Source organism: Leptosomus discolor, chromosome Z, assembly GCF_034619465.1.
Source record: "Leptosomus discolor isolate bLepDis1 chromosome Z, bLepDis1.hap2, whole genome shotgun sequence".
Lineage (NCBI taxonomy): Eukaryota > Metazoa > Chordata > Aves > Leptosomiformes > Leptosomidae > Leptosomus > Leptosomus discolor.
Genome location: NC_141419.1, coordinates 55455420 through 55478861, shown reverse-complemented (window position 1 = coordinate 55478861; position 23442 = coordinate 55455420).

Genomic DNA, 23442 nt, shown 5'->3' with positions numbered 1-23442 from the left:
TGACAGTGGATAGACGTATGGTCAGAAGAGATGCGCAATTCCTCTCACACAGTGGAAGCCACTGTCTGTCAGTGACAACAGCTCTGGCTGAGCTCATCTGTAAGCAACCTTTCACACTGAGCAAAGATTTGTGCAGTCTGGTGGAGCAGAGACCCCTGGGGTAAACAGGTATATATGTTAACCTGATGCTGGACTCAAAGTTGTGGATTTGCAGCAGGCTGGATGAGTGCTCTGGGACAGCAGCTGGAGTCTCCAACAGACATGTGGAATTGGTGCCAAGCAGGTTGTGCCTTTGCTTTCACACTGTATTCAGAATTTGAGCTTTTTTTTTATTAGAGCATGGGGGAAATCCATTCTGGATCATGGCTAGAACACCGTTTGAGACAATTTTTCTGTGATTTGGGCTTCCTCTTTAAGGTGGGTTTGGGCACATTACATTGTTACTGGGATTTTATGGGCAAACACCCTTTAATAGTCTATCTTCCTAATTGCTGTGTTTTCTCTTCACTTCAGCCGGCAGCAGCATCTATTTGTGTGGGGCAGTTATGCCTAAAATGACTCCTGGCACCCAGAAAAGTTACATAAGGGAGTTCAGAAAAGACCAGCATGGCCCACCCTTTAGAGTCTGGTCTGCAGTTTTTGGGTTTCAAAACTACAGTGTGAACTTTAGTTTTGCAACTGCATAGAAAAAAATGGACTGAGCAAGAAATGGATTCTCCAAATGCCTTTCTGTACTCTAATTGACTTCAGTAGAAGAGAAATTGTTCCTCAGAGATGATTTGTCAGCTGTCCTTCCTCACATCATCAGTTGCACTCATATGTGAGGTTCCTTTTGGCACACATTCTGTACTGCAATCTCTTAGCTGATAATTAACCTCGCATTTTAAAAAATTTCCACTAGTTGCAGCACGTTTTGTAGTTTTAAGGGACCTATTTCAACTTATGATCTTGGCATGGCTTCTGGAAAACATAAGGAAATGGATGAGTGATTTAGAAGCATTGATGATCCCTTCCCAGTGATTTAGAAGCATTGATGGACACTAGCTCAAATTGCAGTGATTATTGGAGGAACAGTAATATATTGAAATCTTGACTGTTGCTTTCAATGCAAACTAGAAAAATAATAAGTCTTCTAGGCTAGCCATTACCTTTTCTTTTATATAAATCATGTTTCTAATACTTAAAAGGGTTTTTATATTTCTGTGCAAAAATGAAATCATAACAATATATTTAAAGTAGGCTATGTAATCCATCACTACAGATTTCCCATGGAGTCTTGAAATGTGAATGCTGACAAGGAGAAGTTAGTCTAGGTTGCAGGGATGTAGGCAAAACTGGGTGCTGGAAAGGTATAATGTGTAAGGGTCAGTCTTTGCTAGAAGAACACATGGTCCTGGAGTCCACTGGTGGAGAACCAGTCGGCTTTGACTCTTCTGATTTTTTTCCTTCCAGATATAGATAGAACTTTGCATGCTGAGTGTAATGGGTCTGCCTGAGATGCAGCCCTCACCGTGCTGTGCAGTTGTAGCTAGATAACACACCAGTGTTTTGACTGCTACTGAGTAGGGCTCACAGAGCATCAAGGCTGTTTCCCCAACATTTCCCCAATAGGCTGGGGGTGGGTAAAAACTTGGGAGGGGACATAGCCAGGACAGCTGACTCAGACTGCCCAAAGGGACATTCCATACCACATGACGTCTGCTCAGCAATATAGGCTGGGAAAACAGGAAGAAGGGGGGGACATTCATTTTGTGTTTGTCGTCCAGAGCAACTGCTATGCGTACCAGAGCCCTGCTTCCCAGAAATTGGCTGGACATCGCCTGCTGATGGGAAGTAGAGAATAAGATCTTTTGTTTTGCTTTTGCTTCCACGTGCGGCTTTTGCTTCATTAAACTGTCTTTAACTGACCCACGTGGCTGTTGTTATGTTTTCTCTCCCCTGTCCAGCTGAGGGAGTGAGAGTGATAGAGTGGCTTTGGTGCATACCTGGCATCTGGCCAGGACCAAACCACCACACTGAGTCAAATAGAGTTGTAGCAGTCCAGGCTGAGGAACATCTCTTGCATTTCCTTTCATACCTATTTCCTCTATTAGCATAAGTGAAGCAGGCAAGAGCCAGTGCCTTCATTGGGGTTATCTTGCCCCTGCTTGTAATATGCTGCCTAAACAATTTGCTTTGCTTGCACTTTCGCTTTGTTGCATTCTTCACTGTTTAGCATCATCATAGTTGTGTTGTCTTTCAACTCCTGTTTGTGATACCGTAAGCAGCAATGTTAGTCCTGGTTTTATTTTTCCTTCTTGCAGTTCACTAGGCTCCTGAGCATTATCCATACTGCTAAGTCTGTCATTAGATTCACTACACTGATTGACTACTACTGTCATTACACTGAAATACCTGGGTAAAACAAGATAGCAAATTGCTAGGTCTGAAAGGGCCTGATAATGGTGCAAGACTAAGTAACCACTTGACATCCCGCAAAGATGGCAAATTCAGCACAGAAAAAAAGAAATGCTAGCTTTTGCAGAGTTAGCCCTTATTACCACTTCATTGAGACCCAGAATTCAGAGAAAATTTGGGATTAAACGTCCAATTTGTTATGGACATAAAATACAATTCAAAGGCCAGACTTTAATGTTAACAGAAAATCTTTTACTTCAGAGTTTATCTCTGAGTATCAAGATTAGAATACAGTCTTGATTGCCTGGAGAAGGTGAAGAAGATACTCTGTCATGGAGGAGATAATTTGACAGCTGCCTACCTCTGAAGCTTCTGATGTTGACCACTGCTGGAGACAGAATAGAATCATAGAATCATAGAATACCAGGTTGGAAGTGACCTCAAGGATCATCTAGTCCAACATTTTGAGGTAAAAATATGGTTTAAATGATTTGGCCCAGCACCCTGTCAAGCTGAGTCTTAAAACTGCCCAATGTAAGGGAATCCACCACTTCCCTTGGGAGATTATTCCAATGTCTAATTGTCCTCATGGTGAAAAAGTTTCTTCTGGATTCCAATTTGAATCTCCCCAGGACTAACTTGTATCCATTACCCTTTGTGTTTTCCATGTGACTCCTTGTAAAAAGGGAGTCTCCATCTTCTTGGTAGCCACCCTTTTTGTACTGGTACATGGTAATAAGATCTGCCCTAAGCCTTCTCTTCTCAAGGCTGAACAAACCCAGTTTTCTCAGCCTTTCTTCATATGGCAAGCCTTCTAGTCCTCTGATCATTTTTGTGGCCCTTTTCTGGACCCTTTCCAGCTTGTCCACGCCTTTTTTGTACAGCAGGGACCAAAACTGAACGCAGTACTGAAGGTGTGGTCTGACCAGCTCTGAGGAGAGCGGGATAATGACTACTTCATCTCTGCTGTTGATGCCTTTGTTAATGCAACCCAGCATCCCGTTGGCTTTCTTTGCCGCTGCGGCACACTGTTTACCTCTGTTGATCTTATCGTCCACCAAGACTCCTAGGTTCCTTTCCACAGGGCTGCTCTTCAGCCAGGTGGATCCCAGTCTGAGCTGCATTCCTGCGTTATGTATTCTCAAGTTCAAGACCTTATGCTTGTCCACGTTGAACTTCATACGGTTCCTGCTAGCTCACTCCTCCAGCCTGTCCAGGTCTTCCTGGAGGGTGGCTCTCCCTTTTGGGGTGCCAACTACCTCACTCATCTTGGTGTCATCTACAAACTTCATCAGGGTGCTTTTGATCCCAACATCCAAATCACTTACGAGGATATTAAACAGCACTGGGCCCAATACCGATCCCTGGGGGACCCCACTTGTGATGAGTAGATGAACCATGTTTTTATTTTTTCTGTGAAATTTAGATTTAAATTTGATTATATAAATACAGCTGTATCTAAATAGTTAATTCTTCAGCATAAAAGAAACTTGCACTTTCATACAGTTCTTTGTACAATTTTTTTACTTTTTCTTCCCTCAAATGTAACGAGATAAACAAAACCATTTAGTTAACCATTACAACTAGTCTCTGTTATGCTGAAATAATTATGTTAGTGCCATACCCTGAGGTAAGATCATGGGTGGAGTCCCTTCTGTCTACTGTAATACTAGTATCATCATAACAGTAATGTCACATTATATTTTCTTATCAATGAGTTGTAGACTAATTTCTATGTGTTTCAGAACTGATTGCATTTTTTCTCAAAATTAGGTAACTGGATGATTCTTGTGAATGGCTTCTGGAATTAGTCAGCATTTTTGAAGTGACAGCATTTCACACTTTCATTCTGTAAAAAAAAAAAACAAAGCAAAAACCAAACAAACAAACAAAAAGAATGCCAAATTCTTGTAAAGTGCGTGATGAAGCAACAAAGTGAGGAAATTCCTAATTGCCTCTCTCAGCTAGTCCAAGAATGCTTTATTATTACAGTTTGCAGATTGCATTAAGCATAGTTCCAAGATTTCAGACTATATGGAGGGAGTCTCAGGCTCTTTGTGTGTACATATGCTTTACAAGCAAATGTTGAGTAGCTTTGTAGTGGTTTCATGCCCCTTTATAGCAAGGAAAATACACAGTACACACTGAAATAGAGTCACTAGCTGTGAAAGTTACCAGTGGCTTGTTTTTATCATTTTGACGAGTAGTCTTAACTGTAACTAGTTTATTTTTAATGTAGGTGAAGGAACAACAGGATTTGCATGGCTGTGTTGCATTAAGGCTCACAGAAGAAGAAATTCAAAGCAGTCTATGGAGGCTGGGACTGTGTTATGGGCCTTGTTCACTCAGGCTCCTGAAAGATTGCTTATGGGGAGAGTCCTAGCGACTATGTTCTGCAACCATATGGCTGATCTGCTGCCTATATACCTTTTCTTTACAAAATACTGACCTGTGCCAGATACCCAAATATGCAGTGCAAATGAATGGAGAATGTCATTCCTGCTCCTAGCCTTTACCCTATGCTATAGAGTTCAGATGAGACAGAGAACTTCCTGTTGGTTTTCTGCACCAACTAATTTTAACTCTTTAAATATCTAAAGGGGAAAATACCTGTGAATGTCTCAAAAAGCAGGCTATGCTTTTTGACTGAAACTCTGGAGTAAACTACCAGTCATAGAAATGGCACTGAGGGAGAAATATGAGGCAGGGAAATCTAACTGTAGCCTAGGTGAGAGGTGAGATATGTAGGGACTGAGGAAGTCCCCTAGCCAATAACCCTATGCCTGGGTTATCCATGCCTCCATTTGTTTGTTCTTCATTATTTATATTACATGCCATAATCCCATGGCCGTGGTATAATGAAATCCTTTTATTGGATTGACTGGTGCAGGGGAAGCAAGAGAGATCATCTAAAAACACTCTTAACCAAAGCCTCATGACAGAAAGCCAAAACCTTCTCCTCCTCTCTCATAGGGTCCCTGTCAGCAGAATATTAGAAGAAGAGCTTTTCACCAGGATACATTGGGTGTGTGACAGTGCCTCTTATGCCACATTAGGCAGATTTTGCTGAATTTGGCCTGCTGCATCAAGTAACCATTTCCCTGGTTTAGTATGAACCAGGTAAATATAGTTATAGTAGGTTTGGAAAATTTCTCTTTCCCTCAGAGATAAGTATTTTTTAAGGAAAATGCTAGAACATGGACAAATATATCTTCAGCCATGACAGCCAATGGTCTATCACTAATAAATAGCACGAAGAAAAAAGTGATAGATCAGCTATCATGTAAAATATTGTACAATGACGTATTCTTTTCTTTCAAGCTAATCTGACTCCCTCCACCTACTGTTCATGTGATGCTGAACTTTTGGGCAGCTCTTAGAAAAGTGTTTCTTAAACAGGCAGGTATGATTTGCTAATTTATACACCTCCAGTGAAGAAAGGTGTAGTGTTATCGAGTATAGTCCAAGTATAATATACTTGATTGGAGCTTTTGTAAATTTCACTGCTCCTTTTCTTTGCTTTAACCTTAGGAGGCCTTACACAAAATGCTGTTTTTAGAGTCACTATTTGCTCCTTAAGGGAACGAAGAAAGAGTCTTTTTCTTTGACGTGATCCTATATTTCCAGAGGCCTATACTTTTGTCTGAGTTGCCAGACTAAATTACTGACAATCCATTATAATATTATTAAGTAAATAAGCTAATGCCTCAAGTAAAAATCTTGATTATATTTATTGCCTTCTGAGCTCAGTAAGCCAGGTTTATTTTTATCATGTACAAAACTATTCAATCAATAAGTAAGCACTGCTAAATAACTCTTTAGGAATGAGTAACATCTCTAGATGTTTGTTTTTCAAAATCAGGCTGTTTTACTTACTTCTGGAGTTGGTGCCAAGAAAGACACGCAAATGAGGAGAATGGGTGCCTGTCATTAGCAGTAGCAAAGAGGTTGCCAGAACTGGTTCACCTTTGTCAAACCTGTACTTGTTCACATAGTGCAAGATACTGGCTTTTTGTTTGAAAACATATGTTGAGAAGTGGGCAGGGAGTATGTTCCTCCGTTCTCTTTGTTCTCCTTAATTTTTTTTTTTTTTTTTTAATTACAAAATCGAGCTTTACCCGATGGCTGCAGTAGACTGTCAAGGCAGATACCACTGTGCAGCCTGTAAGACTCAGTGCTGCTGCAGAAGGGGGAGGAGGAGGGAGGAGTCCTTCTGTTTTTCTTTCATTTAGATTCGTTGCATGTTTACTAAGGTGAAAGGATTAGTACCCTGGAGATCATTTGCTTTCATAAGCTTTAAACTAGAGTAGAAAAAGTTTCGTGTCTTGATTCTCTTCCAACAGCTCACTCTCTCTCTCAGCAAGGCATATAAGAGCAAGCTGAGACATATTGATTGCCAGCAGACTATTCCAACAAAATTGCCCTGTCTGAATCAGTTAAACTGGGTGGGAAGAGATAACTTCTGCCAGTTTTCGCCCATCATCTCTCCTAGCATGTGATGAGACTCCCAGGGCGTTCCTTAGGGTTTTATAATCAAGACAAAATGCTCCAGATTTCTCTATCCAAGTGATGTCAAAACTCTAGCCCAAATGTAGCCATACTTCACATAGTGTGTAGCCTTTTTCTGTTTCATACAGACTTGCTGTGAAACATTGATTCTCTTCATGTTTCATGGAGGAAAAAAAAATTAAAACCAGACAGGAAACAGGAACTTTTGGTTTCATACTGCCCTGATTTAAACCTAATGTGAACGGTAAGTACTGATGTTTAAATCTTTGCTCTCCTGAAATACACTTCTGGTGAGATGTCTGTGTGACTGATAGCAATGAAAAAAAAACCTTACCAAACCCAAATCATAAAATCTGTGTTACACGAGTTAATTCCATCCAGGGCACGCTGAAACCTACAGCAGCAAACTTAAAAGTAACTAAATTCAACCATTTTGATTTCTCTGACTAACATTTTCAGGAATTTACCAGAATGTTTTTCATGATGATTGTTTTAAAGCAACAGTCAGTAATGAAGGTTTATTTACTAATTTGGAACAAAATACTGTGGAGGTATTGAAGGGACAGTAAGAGGAATCTCCTGCTTTACTAGGGAATAATCCAATTTCCAGTTCCCAAGTGGATTAACTACCAGTCTGAAGGTCAGATTTTTTCACATAAGCAAGGTTATTTGATCACTGCTGAGGAAATCAGAGCTGCCTTTCTGCTTTTGGCACTGTATAACAGGTCAAGTTCTTCTTATTGATGGTAAAATTATGATTCCTTGTGACCAGCTTGGCCATTGCATTATAAAAGCTCAATGATAAAGCTAATTTGGTTTTTTGTCTACTGTGACAGAGAAAACTCTAACACAAGAGATCCAGAGCAAGGAACAACCTTATAGAAGCAAACCAGTGCAGAGCGCTGTTCATTCAGCAGTTTGGTTTTGGCAGCAGGGAGACAGGAGTTTCCAAGTCCTTATTACACTTTCACCACTGATTTGCTGGGTGCCCTGGTCAAGTCATTGCCTCTCTGCTGCTCTTTTTGTCTCTCTAGAGTAGCAATAACAATGCCTAACTGTCCCTCAGTAATATTAAGCAGAATAATTAAATGCTGTATTAATCTGTTGCCATAACTCAATCAGAACAGTTCTTTTGTATGGCAACAGTCCAAATTCACTACTCAGTTCAAACATGGAGTAGCTCTATGATCTCTTATAAACCATCTGGTAGCTTTTCACAGGGCTGGAAGATACCTGCCTCTTACTTTCTAAGGTAAAGGAAAGAGAGTATTTGTAGAAATTAATGAAAATTATTTTTCTGCTTCTATAATAATGATGGAGCACCTTTTCCTATGAGGAAATTGATGACCCAAAGATGGCTTAAAGCCAGAATTTGAATGGTATCCTTTTTCCTGTTTCGTTGCTTATTTGCTATCTTTTTAGTGCGCTTTGGTTTAAATGTGATCATGGGAGAGCTTCCACAGCTTCCCAGGTCAAAGAGTATTGACTTTTTTGTCTATTACATAGTTTAGCTTCTTTCTTACTGCAGAAAATACAAAATTAGCCTAGTGTGGAAAGATTGTTCCAAAAGCCCATGTAAATTACATTTCTGCTGAGCAAGACTAATGTAGCTGAGCTAGGACAAAGCACGTTACTTTAGACACGGTATGGTTTTATTTACAATTACTCATTGTGAAGAACAACACCCCCACACTTAATTCTAACTAGATTTTCATGTATTGGTACTGCATTCTGAACACAGAGATACAATAGGGATTACACTATAGATTTATGTATAAGAATAAATACCAGAGTCAGCAGATATTTAAACCTGAGGAGATGTTTTCTCACAGAGGAGTTAGATGTTACAAATACTTATTTGATTTGTCTAAGAAGATGTTAAACGGGAACTTCATGCTGACAATTACTTGCATCATGGTGCAAACTACGCTAGACTCATTAGTGATTTAAATGTCATTATCTTATTACTACAGTGGGAATGACTCCCCAGCTGTTGAAATTTCAGGGTAGTGGATTATCCAGAGTTATTTGCAAATGTTGAAGCATTGTCCTGTGTTTAAACCTCCATACTTTTTCCTTCCACAATGGCTGTGAAGGTAGCCTTTATTCTGTAAATCAATATGCTACGATTTTATTGGTTGCATAGTCAGGAGACTGAAAAAAAAGGTATGAAGTTATCCCATTCATTTTAATGGGGTGTTAACGAATTCAAAGTCTGGTTACTGACCCTTTCAATGTGAATGCTATTAATCAACAAGATAAAACACAAACACCCATCTTAATTCATGGAAATTAGCAGAGCTCATACATAGATCTTTAAACTAGATTCAAAGGGGGATGGGGTCGTAGCTGGCTTTGCACTAGCAGGGCAGTGTTCTAGTATTAACGAGGACCAGAAGGCCTCCCATTCCCCTAGGGTGAAGTCAGTGTGCTCAGCTCGCTCCCTGAAATGCCTGTATACCAATGCACCCAGCATGGGGAATAAATAGGAGGAGTTAGAAATCTGTGTGCGGTCAAGAAGTTATGGTCTGGTGGCAATTACAGAGACATGGTGGGACAGCTCACGTGACTGGAATGTAGTCATGGATGACTATGTCCTTTTCAGAAAAGACAGGCCGACAAGGTAAGGAGGTGGAGTTGCTCTTTACGTGAGAGAGCAACTAGAATGTATGGAGTTCTGTCCAGGGGTGGATGAGGAGCGGGTTGAGAGTTTATGAGTGAGAATCAAGGGGGAGGATAGCATGGGAGATACTGTTGTGGGTGTCTGTTACAGGCCACCTGATCTGGATGAGGAAGTTGATGAGGCCTTCTATAGGCAGCTGACAGCAGCCTTGCAATCACAGGCCCTGATTTTAACTGCCCAGGTATTTGCTGGAAGGCCTATTCAGCTAGCCATTCACAGTCCAGGAGGTTCCTCCAGTGCATCGATGACAGCTCCTTGATGCAAATGGTGGGTGAGCCAACTAGGAGAGGAGCACTGCTGGATCTTATGCTCACTAACAAGCAGCATCTGGTCGAAGCAGTGAAGGCTGTAGGCATCCTTGGCTGCAGTGATCATGAGATGGCGGAGTTCAGGATCTTGTGTGGTAGGAACAGAATACTGAGCAGGATCACAACCCTGGACTTCAGCAGGGCCAACTTTGGCCTTTTCAAGCAATGGCTAGGGGAAATCCCATAGGACAGGTTACTAGAAGGTAAAGGGGCCCAAGAGAGTTGGTTTATATTCAAGGACCACTTTTTCCAAGCTCAAGATCAGAGCATCCCAGTGGACAGGAAATCAAGAAAGGGAGCCAGGAGACCCCATGGTTAAACAGGGAACTGATGGGCAAATTCACGTGGAAGAAGAGGGTCTATAAATCTTGGAAGGAGGGGATGGCCACTTGGGAGGAATATAAGACTGTTGTCAGAGGATGTTGGGAGGCAACTAGGAAAGCTAAGTCATCCTTGGAGTTAAGCCTTGCAAGGGAGGTCAAGGACAGAAGAAAGGGCTTCTTCAAATACATTGCAGACTAAACTAACAGTAGAGGCAATGTAGGCCCATTGTTGAATGAGGCAGGTGCCCTGGTGACAGAGGATACAAAGAAGGCAGAGTTACTGAATGCCTTCTTTGCCTCTGTCTGTACTGCTGGAGACTGTCCTCAGGAGCCCCAGACCCCTGTGGCCCCAGAGCAAGTCAGAATAAAGGAGGAGTTTGACTTGGTTGATGAGGACTGGGTTAGGCACCAACTAAGCAAACTGGACATACACAAATCCATGGGCCCCCACGGGTGCTGAGGGAGCTGATGGAAGTCATTGCTAGACCACTCTCCGTCATCTTTGATAAGTTGTGGGGACCAGGTGAGGTGCCTGAGGACTGGAGGAAAGCAAATGTCACTCCAGTCTTCAAAAAGGGCAAGAAGGAGCTGCGTAACCACAGATCGGTCAGCCTCACCTCCATCCCTGGAAAGGTGATGGAACAACTTATCCTTGGCACTGTCTCTAGGCATATCAAGGATAAGAGGATCATTAGGAGCAGAGCAGTCAATGTGGCTTTACCAAGTAGAAGTCATGTTTGACCAACCTGATAGCCCTTTATGAAGACATAACCAGGTGGATAGATGATGGTAGTGCCATGGATGTGGTTTATCTTGATTTCAATAAAGCATTTGACACTGTCTCACACAGCATCCTCACAGCTAAACTGAGGAAGTGTGGTCTGGATGACCGGGTAGTGAGGTGGACTGTGAACTGGTTGAAGGAAAGAAGTCAGAGAGTTGTGGTCAATGGGACAGTCGAGTTGGAGACCTGTGTCTAGTGGAGTCCCCCAGGGGTTGGTACTGGGACCAGTACTATTCAATATATTCATCAATGACCTGGACGAGGGCACACAGTGCACTGTCAGCAAGTTTGCTGATGACACAAAACTGGGAGGAGTGGCTGACACCCCAGAAGGCTGTGCTGCCATTCAGAGAGACCTAGACAGGCTGAAAAGTTGAGTGGGGAGAAATTTAATGAAATACAACAAGGGCAAGTGTAGAGTCTTGCATCTGGGAAAGCACCAGTATAGGTTGGGGACTGAGCTGTTTGAGAGTAGCGTAGGGGAAAGGGACCTGGGGGTCTTTATTGATGGCAGGATAAGCCAGCAATGTGGCCTCGTGGTCAAGAAGGCCAATGGCATCCTGAGGTGTGTTAGAAGGGGGGTGGTCAGTAGGTCGAGAGAGGTTCTCCTCCCCCTCTACTCTGCCCTGGTGAGACCCCATCTGGAATATTGTGTCCTGTTCTGGGCCCCTCAGTTCAAGAAGGACAGGGAACTGCTTGAAAGACTCCAGCGCAGAGCCACAAAGATGATTAAGGGGGTGGAACATCTGCCTTATGATGAGAGGCTGAGGGATCTGTGTCTCTTTAGCTTGGAGAAGAGGAGACTCCTCAGTGGAGTGACCTCATTAATGTTTATAAATACATAAAGGGTGAGTGTCAGGAGGATGGAGCCAGGCTCTTCTCGGTGATGTCCAGTGACAGGACAAGGGGCAACGGGTGCAAGCTGGAGCACAGGAGGTTCCACATTAACACAAGGAAAAATTTTTTCATTGTGAGGGTGACAGAGCCCTGGAACAGGCTGCCCAGAGAAGTTGTGGAGTCTCCTTCTCTGGAGACATTCAAAACCCGCCTGGACGCATTCCTGTTCACTTTAGGTGGTCATGCTCTGGTAGTGGGGTTAGACTAGATGATCTTTCGAAGTCCTTTCCAACCCCTAACATTCTGTGATTCTGTGATCCTGTGATTCTGTGAAATGTAATTGCATAGGGCAGAGGGATAGAATTTTGATTGCTGAATGAAGATGCGCTTTTAGAAATAGGATAGAGGGGGCTGGAAACCACTACTTCTCTGCTTTGACAAAATTAAGGGGAAAAAACCCTTGCTAATGCTTTGCTGCAGTTCTACGAACGTTCTTCTAACACAATCACAAATTAGGCAGTCTGCAGGAAATGAGTAACTCTCAGCAGTGCTGTCATTTTGATTATTACTGCAAGACAGCAACTTACAAAATTAATTTTCCTTCTAAACAGTTCTCCTGTGTACTTTGATCACAAAGTTCATTTTAATAGCTGCCTCCCCTACAGCTGCCCTTTTGGAATTTGTAGGGAAGATTTTACTAGCCATTACTTGTGTGGTAACTTTTTATGTCATATAGGCTCAGTCACTTCAACCTGTCCTACGCTTGCAACATCGTACGATTTGAAGGAGTGGGGAGGGATTATGTTGACATTTTCTCTTTGTGAATTTGTACATGTAGAATGTACCGGTGCTTACTTTTCAAGAGCAGTAGTGTTTGGAAGGTTTTGAGGAGGGCAGCAGAAGTCAGCAACTATGCTGTCATGGTTGCTCAACGCACTTATTGTGACTATTCCATTCTATTTTGTGCCTCTCCCACCTGATGCTGCTTCTCGGTGTGTCTTTGGTGGAAAAGGCCTGTTCCTCTGTGGTTTGCTGGCACAGGGAGGAGGGAACTTACTGGTCATCATGAGTTCAGCAGTTGGGCCACTATTAAAAACGATCATACATTTCATCCTTCTTTTTCCTGCCTTTTCTTTTTTTTCTGTGTGAGTGTTGTTGAATCATGTAACTATTTCAACTTCACTTTTCTCTAAACTTAACACACCTATCACAGTTTAAATATTCTGCAGGGTCACAACATTTTTAAAGGAAAAGAATTACAATTTATGTAAACTGTGGGTGGTGAGAGGTATATTCTGCATGCGATTTAGACAGAAGAACAAGAAAAAACAAAATCACTTATCCTGCATGGATAATAAGGGAGGGTTGCCAAGTGAAATCATGCTAGTGGAGTGGGGTAGACCAATGCCCACTTTGTTGTCCTCACAGGTTTGTCTGGAAGTGACAGAATCTACTGCAGTTCAGCGCCATGAGTCTTCTGCAGCAGCAGCTCCTATCTTTCCTTTAATTTTTAATTTTCTCTTTCTTTTTTTTTTTTTTTTTTTTCCCGGTCAGGATTTACAGTGGGAACTCTCCCTGCTTGAGCTCTTCGGTTTGCAAGGTAGCTGGCCTATGTCCAGGCCGTCCTCACCACAGGCACTGAGAGCCTCTGCTCCTCTTTGTGGCTGCTTGTGCATCCTCCTTAGTGGTGCCCTCTCAGTCCCACTCTGTCCACCTGCCCTGGATTTTTGTCAAGCTCTAGATGAGGTTTTCCAAGACACTTCTGTTCTGACATGCTTCTTGTTTCTCTAAATAATGTGCCAGTCCTGAGCAAACACTTTGTATTAATTTTGGTCTGGAGCCAGCTGTATTGCATGAGGGATTTGCCTGAAGACTCTGGTGTCGTCTTCCTCTTGCCTGGTGATACAGCCTATAGCCTCTCACTCATGATTGAGACTAGGCTACATTCTCTGTTTTAAAGGGAACTACATTCTTTTCAACTAATATATCTATTAGGTTTTTTGAAAGAATCACATTACGACAGTCTTTTTCTCTGTGTTTTTGCCTGGTATAAGGATCTGAAAGGGCTATTAGCAAACACCTGTCTTAAATAATTACTGGAACAAAATCCCATTCCTGTCGTGATTTGTTATTTTTGGAAAGGGAAATTCTGTTTCAAGATATATAATTTCTATACAGATTACTTTTTGTCTCCTGTTGTACCCTGTTCTATGTAGTGTCTCCTAGCAGCTTCTCAGAGACTTCCCTGGCCCAGGGCTGGAGACAGTCCTGGCTAGACTAGCTGTTTTATAGCTCTGGAACTTGAATACCTTGCAGTGGTGATCCAGATAAAACAATGAAATAGACCTTCTTTTCATTCAGCTCCTTCTATAGCAGAGTCCTGAGCAGTTGATTGAAGCAGAGCTTTTGGCATCTCAGTCTTCTGCAAAGGGAGCCAGAGAGAGAAGCCACATCAGTAGTTGTTAAAGTAGGGACAGTTAGATGTCAGGTAGATTTAACCAGTATAATCGTGTGTGTTAGCTACACGTAAAACCATTCTCTTGCAGCTCTTTGTCAGCCAACAGGGAGCCATTGTGAAGTCACTAACCTTTGGTTTCACAAGAAAATCTTATTTGTTCTGATGCTGGCTAAATAAGGAGGAAGACAGTATTCTGGACATGACTTCCGGTTTATTTGTTTTGAGGATAAGGCACTACTATTTTATTTGTGTCTCTTTCAGAAACAAGGTCCTGTGACAGAAATTTTTATTTTTAAAATTATCACATCTTCTGTCAAGAAACCTTCCTGGTTACTGTACACTTTCTTCCAGAAGTAAACAATAGGGTTCTTCAGAGGAGAGAAATAGGAAATATACCTCATGCAATCTGCTTCAAATTATGCTTTAATGACTTTTGAATCGGAGAAAGTTTCCATATCATTTGATATCTTTTATTGCTTCATTGGCTCCTAGTCAAAATTTGCATCTTGTCTGAAAAACAGAAAACTAACCTTTCTGACAGTGAATGCTATATTACCCTCAATGATACCGAGTGTTTCTTCGAAATAGTTATATAAACATTTATTAGGGAAAGTTCTTACTCTTCTGAAGAAGTTTTGCAAATGTCTGCTCTCCAAAACATTCATCAATTTTTACCTCATTTTGGATGTAGTTGCTCTGAGAGGCTTCCACCACTGTCAATATTTCTTTCTGTTATTGTGGAAGTCTAAAATATATTGATATGCTTTTTTTCTTTTCTGTAAACTAAAGCTGAGTTTCAATCTTATCAAATATTTTACTAATCAGTCCATTTCCATTAATGCTTCCTACATTGTTATATTGATCTACCTGTAACTGGCAGGCAGCCCTCTCTTTTCCTTTCATTAAATGATCTGCCAAGTCCATTAGATGTTTCTAAGGGATGTATTGGACATAAGCAGCATGGCCATCAATCTATACTAGGGTAGCTGCAGGACAGATACTATAAATTTTAGTTCAGGGATTATGTGTAAGCAATTTTTTGTGACTGATTTTAGGAAGTAGGAGAGGTTTTTCTTCTCACCTGTCTTCTCTGCCTGCCCCACTCAAGTCCACAGGAGGATATTGAAGGAGTGGAGTGGGAATAAGGTTACCTGTTCCACCTGAGGTTGTCCCTGCTTATGCAGTGGGGCAGGAGACTGCCCTGATGTTCCAGGGAGGTTAATCAGCGCAGCCTCAAAGCCTTTCAACTAAAGCTCCTCTACACAATAGTTCTGAATTTGGCCTTATAGTATTGTCAGGCAGCCTGGACAGCTAAAGGACAGCCAAGCTGGTACAAGCTCTTAATGAAGTATAATCAGATGGAATTTATGATTATTTTTTTTTTGGCATTTCTGACATATTGGCTTTGTATGCTTTAAAAACATCAAAGCTGACAAATGGGAAAGAAACAGCTGTGCTCACAGCATCACAGAAAGGAACAGGAAAAGGCCAAATTAAAGAAATCATGAAGGAACTGGTACCAGCAACCAAGTCAGTAAAACCTGTTGTATCTGACAGGTTTCCTTCTTAAGCATTGTCCCGGAGAGCTTCTTGCTGCTTGCCAGGCTGGGAGTAAGGCAATTCAATAATCCTCTACCTTACTGTCCCTCCTGTCCAGGGTGCAGTTCCTTGTTACTCCCTCACTGCTGGGTTGTATGCAGCTGCCAGTGAAAGCAATGGAGGCTTTCCACTGTGGGTTGGAAAGGACATGTTTTCAAATAAAAACATCGAGGGAATTTTTAAATAAGTTGATCCATTCCTAAGGGAAACATTTAACCCATTTTTAAAAAGAGAAGAAAGAAGGACCCTGGGAACTACCAATCTGTCAGCCTCACTTCTGTGCCTGGGAAGATCATAGAGCAGATCCTCCTAGAAGCTATGCTTAGGCATGTTGAGGAGAGGAAGGTGATTTGGGATAGCCAGCATGGCTTCACCAAGAGGAAGTCCTGCCTGACCAACCTAGTGGCCTTCTATGATGGAGTGACTACATTAGTGGACAAGGGAAGATCTATGGATGTTGCTACAGGGAAAACACTAGGCTTGTTGATAAGTTAGTGACCATGGAAGAGGCTGAGAATGGTCAGTCAGGAATTAAGGTTTTCTCCTCCCAAAATGGAGGCAAGATCATTATCTCAGATGAAGTGCATCTATACTAACGCACACAGCATGGGCAATAAACAGGAGGGGTTTGAGACCATTCTGCAGCAAGAAAACTATGATAGAGCTGCCATCACAGAAACCTGGTGGGATGACTCCCACAACTGCAGCGCTGCAATCAATGGCTACCAACTTTTCATAAGGGATAGGCAAGGAAGGAGAGGTGGTGGGGTGGCCCTCTATATCAGGGAAACAAACAAATGCACACAAATTAATGACAATGATGATAAGGTCAAGTCACTATTGGTAAGAAACAGAGGAAGGGCAAACAAGGCTGGTATCATGGTGGGAATCTGTTACAGACCACCCAACCAGGACAAAGAGGTGGATGGAATATTTTATAAACAGTTGGGAGAAGTTTCACAATCGCTACCTTTTGTTCTCATGGTGGACTTTAATTTTCCAGATACCTGCTGGAAATACAATACAGCAGAGAGAGAACAGTCCCAGAGGTTCCTTGAGTGTGTGGAAGATAACTTCCTGACACAACTGGTAAGGGAGCAAACCAGGGAAGGTGCCCTCCTGGACCTGCTCCTTGTGAACAAAGATCCTGTGGGGGAAGTAAAGACTGGAGGCCGTCTAGGGCATAGCAGTGATGAAATAGAGTTTTCAGTCCTTGGGGAAGTAAGGAGTGGGGTCAGCAAAGCTGCTATCTTGGACTTCCAGAGGGCAGACTTTGGCCTATTCAGGAGACTGATTGACAAAGTCCCTTGGGAGGCAGCCCTGAAGTGTAAAGGTGTCCAGGAAGGCTGGACATACTTCAAGAAGGAAGTCTTAAAGGCGCAGGAGCAGGCTGTCCCCACGTGCTGAAAAACGAGTTGGCAGGAAGAAGACCGTCCTGGATGAATAGGGACCTTCAACATGAACTCAGGAACAAAAGGAGAATTTATGATCTCTGGAAGAGGGGGCGGGTCTCTCATGAGGACTATAAAGAAGTAACGAGATTGTGCAGGGAGAAAATTATGAGACCCAAAGCCCAATTAGAACTTAAAGTAGCTACAACTGTTAAGGACAATAAAAAATGTTTCTATAAACACATCAATGACAAAAGGAGGGCTAGAGAGAATCTTCCTCCTTTACTAGATATAGGGGGAAACACAGTGACAAAGGATGAGGAAAAGGATGAGGAAAAGGCTGAGGTGCTCAATGCCTTCTTTTCTTCAGTCTTTAGTAGTAGAACTAGTTGTTCCCTAGACACCCAGGCCCTTGACCTGGAAGACAGGGAGTGGGGGCAGAATGTGGCCTTCAGAATTAAAGAGGAAGTGATCAGTGACCTATTACACCACTTAGATGCACACAAGTCTATGGGGCTGGACGAGCTACATCCAAGAGTACTAAAGAGTTGGTGGATGTGCTCAACAAGCCTCTTTCCATCATCTACCAGAAGTCCTGGCGGACTGGAGAATAGCAAATGTGACATCCATCTACAAGAAAGGCCCAAAGGAGGGTCCAGAAAACTAGAGACCTGTCAGTCTGCCTCAGTGCCAGGGAATGTCATGGAGCAGATCATCCTGAGTGCCATTATGAGTCATTTACAGAACAACCACGTGATCAGGCCCAGTCAGCATGGGTTTTTGAAAGGCAGGTCCTGCTTAACGAACCTGAGCTCCTTCTGTGACAAGATGACCTGCCTGGTGGATGAGGGAGAGGCTGTGGATAGTGTTTACCTGCGTCTCCATAAAGCCTTTGACACTGTTTCCCACGGAATTCTAGTGAAGAAACTGGCTGCTCACGGCTTGGATGACCATACGCTCTGCTGGGTGAAACACTGGCTGGTCGGACCGGCCCAGAGAGTGGTGATCAGTGGAGTAACATCCAGCTCGTGGATGGTCACAAGAGGTGTTTTGCAGGGGTCAGTACTAGCGTCACTTCTATTTAACGTATTTATCAGTGATCTCAATAAAGGGATAGAATGCACCCTCAGTAAGTTTGCAGCCAACACCAAGATAGCTGGGAGGGTTGATCTGCTTGAGGGTAGCGACGCCCTACAGAGGGACTTGGATAGGGTGGATTGATGGGCCAAGGCCATTTGTGTGAGCTTCAACAAGGTGAAGTGCTGGGTCCTGCATTTAGGCCACAACAACCCCATGCAGCGCTACAGGCTTGGGGAGGAGTGGCTGGAAAGCTGCCTGGCAGAAAAGGACCTGGGGGTGCTAGTTGACAGCCAGCTGAACATGAGCCAGTAGTGTGCCCAGGTGGCCAAGAAGGCCAACAGCATCCTGGCCTGTATCAGAAATAGGGTGGGCAGCAGGAGTAGGGAGGTTATCGTCCCCCTGTACTTGGCATTGGTGAGGTCACACCTCAAGGGCTGTGTTCAGGTTTGGGCACTTCAACACAAGAAAGACATCAAGGTGCTGGAGAGAGTGCACAGAAAGGAAACAAAGATGGTGAAAGGCCAAGAGAATAAGTCTTATGAAGAGCGTCTGAGGGAACTGGTGCTATTTAGTCTTAAGAAAAGGAGCTGGAGACCTTACTGCTTTCTACAGCTACCCAAGAGGACATTGTAGACAAGCAGGTGCTGGTCTCTTCACACAGTTAATTAATGATAGAACAAGAGGGAACGGACTCCAGCTGCACCAGGGTAGGTATAGGCTTGACATTAGGAAAAATTTTTTCACTGAAAGGGCTGTCAGACATTGGAATAGGCTGCCCAGGGAGGTGGTTGAGTCCCCATCCCTTAATGTGTTAAAAGGTCATTTAGATGTGGCTTGGAGATATGGTTTAAGTGTATACTTGGTAGAGTAGGGCTGATGGTTGGACTTTATGTTCTCAAAGGTCTTTTCCAATCTGAATGATTCTATGACTCTGTGTTGTCTATCTGGAATTCTGTAAGGCCTTTGATACAGCCACCTACAACAACTTTCTCTCCAAATTGGAGAGATACAGATTTGATGCATAGTCTTTTTGGTGAGTGAGGAATTGGCTGGATGGTCACATCCAGAGGGTAGTGGTCAACGGCTTGATGACCAGATGGAGAATGGTGACAACTGGCATCCCTCAAGGGTCCGTACTGGGACCAGGGCTGTTTAATATCTTCATCAATGACATAGATGTTGGGGTCGAGTGCACCCTCAGCAAGTTTGCAGATGAGACCAAGCTGGGTGATGTGGCTTACACACCTGAGCGATGGGATGCCATCCAGAGGGACCTGGACAAGCTTGATTAGTGGTCCCAAGTGAACCTCATGAAGTTCAACAAGGCCAAGTGTAAGGTCCTGCACCTGGGTTGGGGCAATCCCTGCTATTAGTACAGGCTGGGGATGAAGGGACTGAGAGCTGCCCTGTGAAGAAGGACTTGGTGGTACTGGTGGATGAAAAGCTAGATGTGAGCTGGCAATATGCACCCACAGCTCAGAAGGCGAACTGTATCCTGGGCTGCATCAAAAGAAGTGTAGTCAGCAGGCTGAGGAAGGTAATTCTGCGCCTCTACTTCGCTCTAGTGAGACCCTACCTGGAGTAGTGTGTCCAGCTCTGGAGTTCTCAACACAAGAAAGACATGGACCTGTTGGAGTGAGACCAGAGGATGGCCACTAAAATGATCAGGGAGCACCTCTCCTACAAGGAAAGCTGAGAGAGTTGGGGGTGTTCAGCCTGGAGAAGAAAAGGCTCCAGGGAGACCTTATTGCCTCCTTTTGGTACTTAAAGGGGGACTATAAGAAAGATGGAGGGGCAATTTTTTAGCAGGGCCTGTTGTGATAGGACAAGTAGTAATGGTTTTGAAATAAAAGAGGGTAGATTCAGACTAGATACATGGAAGAAATTTTTACAATTAGTGTGGTGAAACACTGGAACAGGTTGCCCAGAGAGGTGGCAGAAGCCCCATCCCTGGAAACATTCAAGGTCAGGCTGGATGGGGCTTTCAGCGACCTAATCTATCAGCTAAAGATGTGCCTGCTGATGGCAAGGGGGGTGGACTAGATGATCTTTAAAAGTCCCTTCCAACTCAAACTGTTTATGATTTTATGATTATTTTGAAATTATATGTTAGGAGTTCAAGCATAAGAGGAGCATGTGGAAACACAGCTGAGGAGTTCTATTGTGGGCCCAAACAGCAGGAAGAAATAAATACTTGTAGAAAAGTGATAAAGTGAACAAGGAAGGCATGAGTTGGAAATACATTGCCTATAGCAGAATTGCTTGTTTTATTTTACAAGAAAGCAATAGAACAACGGGTTTTAATTTCCATGTCAGTGAGAAGGATGATGAAAAATTGTAGTATAGGTTGAACTCACTTTAGTGACCAGCCTTGTGAGATTTGCCATAAATAAAGCTAAGACTATCAGTCAGTATTATAAAGTACAACCTATATGTCTTGCACAGTTATTAGAGCAGATGAAATACTACTACTCTAGGTGGTCCTGCTCTGGCAGGGGGATATGACTAGATGATCTTTTGAGGTCCCTTCCAACCCCTAACATTCTGTAATTCTGTGAAATGCAACAGGAGGTTGAAATTAAAGATGTCCACCAAGTGCACAAAGATAAATATCAGACCAGGGGCCTGCTTGGTAGAAGCAGCTGAGAGCTTAGAATCTGTGCCTTATATGATCTAGTGAGATAAAAATGCCTATAATAGTCAAGATTTCAGTATTTAAAATGGATGCTGGCAATTTTTTAATGAATGAATACTGTTGCAGTTGTTGGAGGCTAGAGAGCTATAAGTAGTTGCGCCACAAAAAGTCCTGTCTTTAAGGGAAAGAAGACAATCTGTGTAGAAATGATCAGCCATATCTGAACTAAAAGTTAACCTTCTTTGAAAATGGATGGGAGGAGTCCTGTTTTTATACACTATGACTTTGTTTTGCCTCACCATGTCTGACTCAGGGGTTGACAGATAAGACCTGGTAGTTGGTGTGTGCAGGGCTGCCACTTCCCTCTGCTGGCATTACTGTCCCTGTGAGAAGGGCAGCAGGAGTGAATCTGTGCCAAGCTCCTCAGCTGGCACTTCTTGGAGTCTGGTGTGTTAGTCTAAACTACCTTCAACTTCAGTTTAAGTTGATATGCTGAATTGTAAGCCACAGCTGTTGACAGTCTGGCTTATGACTGCTTCTCGTCACTGAAGCAGAAGAGTGGGACAAAGAGCTGGAGAAGGGTAATACATAAATCCAGTTCCTGTGGCAAGGCTTGCCTATGACTTCCCTCAAATGTGAAATGAAAAAAAAAGTATTCATACCTAGCTTTTTCCTGTTTGTCCATAGACAAATCAATTAACTAAAAGCTGGTGAACAAGGGGTGCCTGGACTGACGGGAAGGTAGAAACTAAATAATAATGCTCCAATGAGTTAAGCATACTCAGTGGCAGTCACTGGGTTTCTTCCTCAGTCCTATAATCCTGTTTTCAGATTTTAGCTGAAAGAAACTACAAAACTAATGAACTAATGTATTTAATAAATTTATTACAAAACCATAAACATGTTGGATCAAACTCAAGATCCCGTTATTAATCTTCAAGACCACTGATGAACACGACTCAAGATTTCCCTGAGAGGACCTCTCTCTTTGTATTGATGACATCCCTTGACAATCATGTTCCTTCAGAAACTATGAGCTTGTCAGCCTGAAGGGTAAAGCTCATGGGAGCTGGAGATGGGTCTTCCTTGGCACCAAGGCAATCAATTTGGATCTCATTATTGGAGGAATAAGAAAGAACATAAATCTCACTGCCTTCAGAACAAAGTCTAAGGCTCACTTTTTCAAATTCACTTTTCCAAAGCTGCTGCTAAAAATACCCAGGAAGAAGAGACAAAGGCAAATGGAGAAAGAAAAAAGAAGGAATATCGGAGGAGAGAACAGAAAACAACCCGATTGTATCCCCGACTGCCTGTGGGAAGTAGGAATAGAATTATGTATCTATTGTGGTTTATTGTGAATTTAGTGATAATTTCTTGGGAGTTGTTATGATAGTCGGCATGGAATGTTTTGTAAGAATCTGAATAGGAAATTGTGTATAGATCCATAGTGATTTTTCTCTTGCTTACTGTTCCAATGTTAAACACCCTAATCACACAGGTAATTGAAAGAGTTATTGGTAATAACAGATTAGCTACTTGCAAAATTAAGATTTATAGCTTTATCAATGGAGACTGAGGGCAATTTTCATTGTTTGATACTTCATAATTTTTGACCTTACTGACAATTTTCTGTATTACTGCCACACTAACAGTGGCATAAGCATGGTAAGCTATGAAAGGAATTCCTGAGCACTGTTGGCCTTATCATCCTGTCTCATTGTAGTCCTTTTTTTTTTATTATTCCAAAACATTAGCTTTGGTTGCTGATTTAAAGATATCTTTCAGCTTTAATCTCTCAAACTGAGAAGTTTGTTGAGCTAGTGATCATACCTGACTCAATATCCACTGGACTTAGTTTTGTAACGAAGCATCTGTAGAGGCTTGAGACAACTCTGCATTTCATAGTGCAGCCTGGTCTAGTCATGCCCAAGTTAACATGATTGAACTAGGACTGCATCCAGAAACACTGCAGACCCCCATCAGCACAGCAATGCACTAATGGTAAAATAAACCTGCTGAGCAGCAAGACTGGTGGCTTTGGACCTGATACCACGTAGTTTGTACAGAATCACACCCTCAGCAGGTGTCTCTTGTAGGCCCTGTGCCCTGCCTTTGCAGATGTGTGCTGACATCTTCAAAAATATGGGTGTCCTCCCATCCAATCCGACAGGTTCCTGAACTCCTTTTCATGTAACTTTCTACTTGTTGGTGTGTGGGCTTGAGAACCTTTCATGTTCAGGTCCTTATCTTTGCTCGCTCAGTGATCACCTCTCCTCATGGCATTTCCTCCTGTCAGGAAGACATGATTCAGCTATCAGACTTCTGTGAACCCTATTCACTTGGATTAGACTCAAAGACCCTCTGCTTATCTCAGAGGTGGAGATTCACAAGACAGGGAGATAGCTACAAAATGGTAACATTTTTAAAATAGATCTATT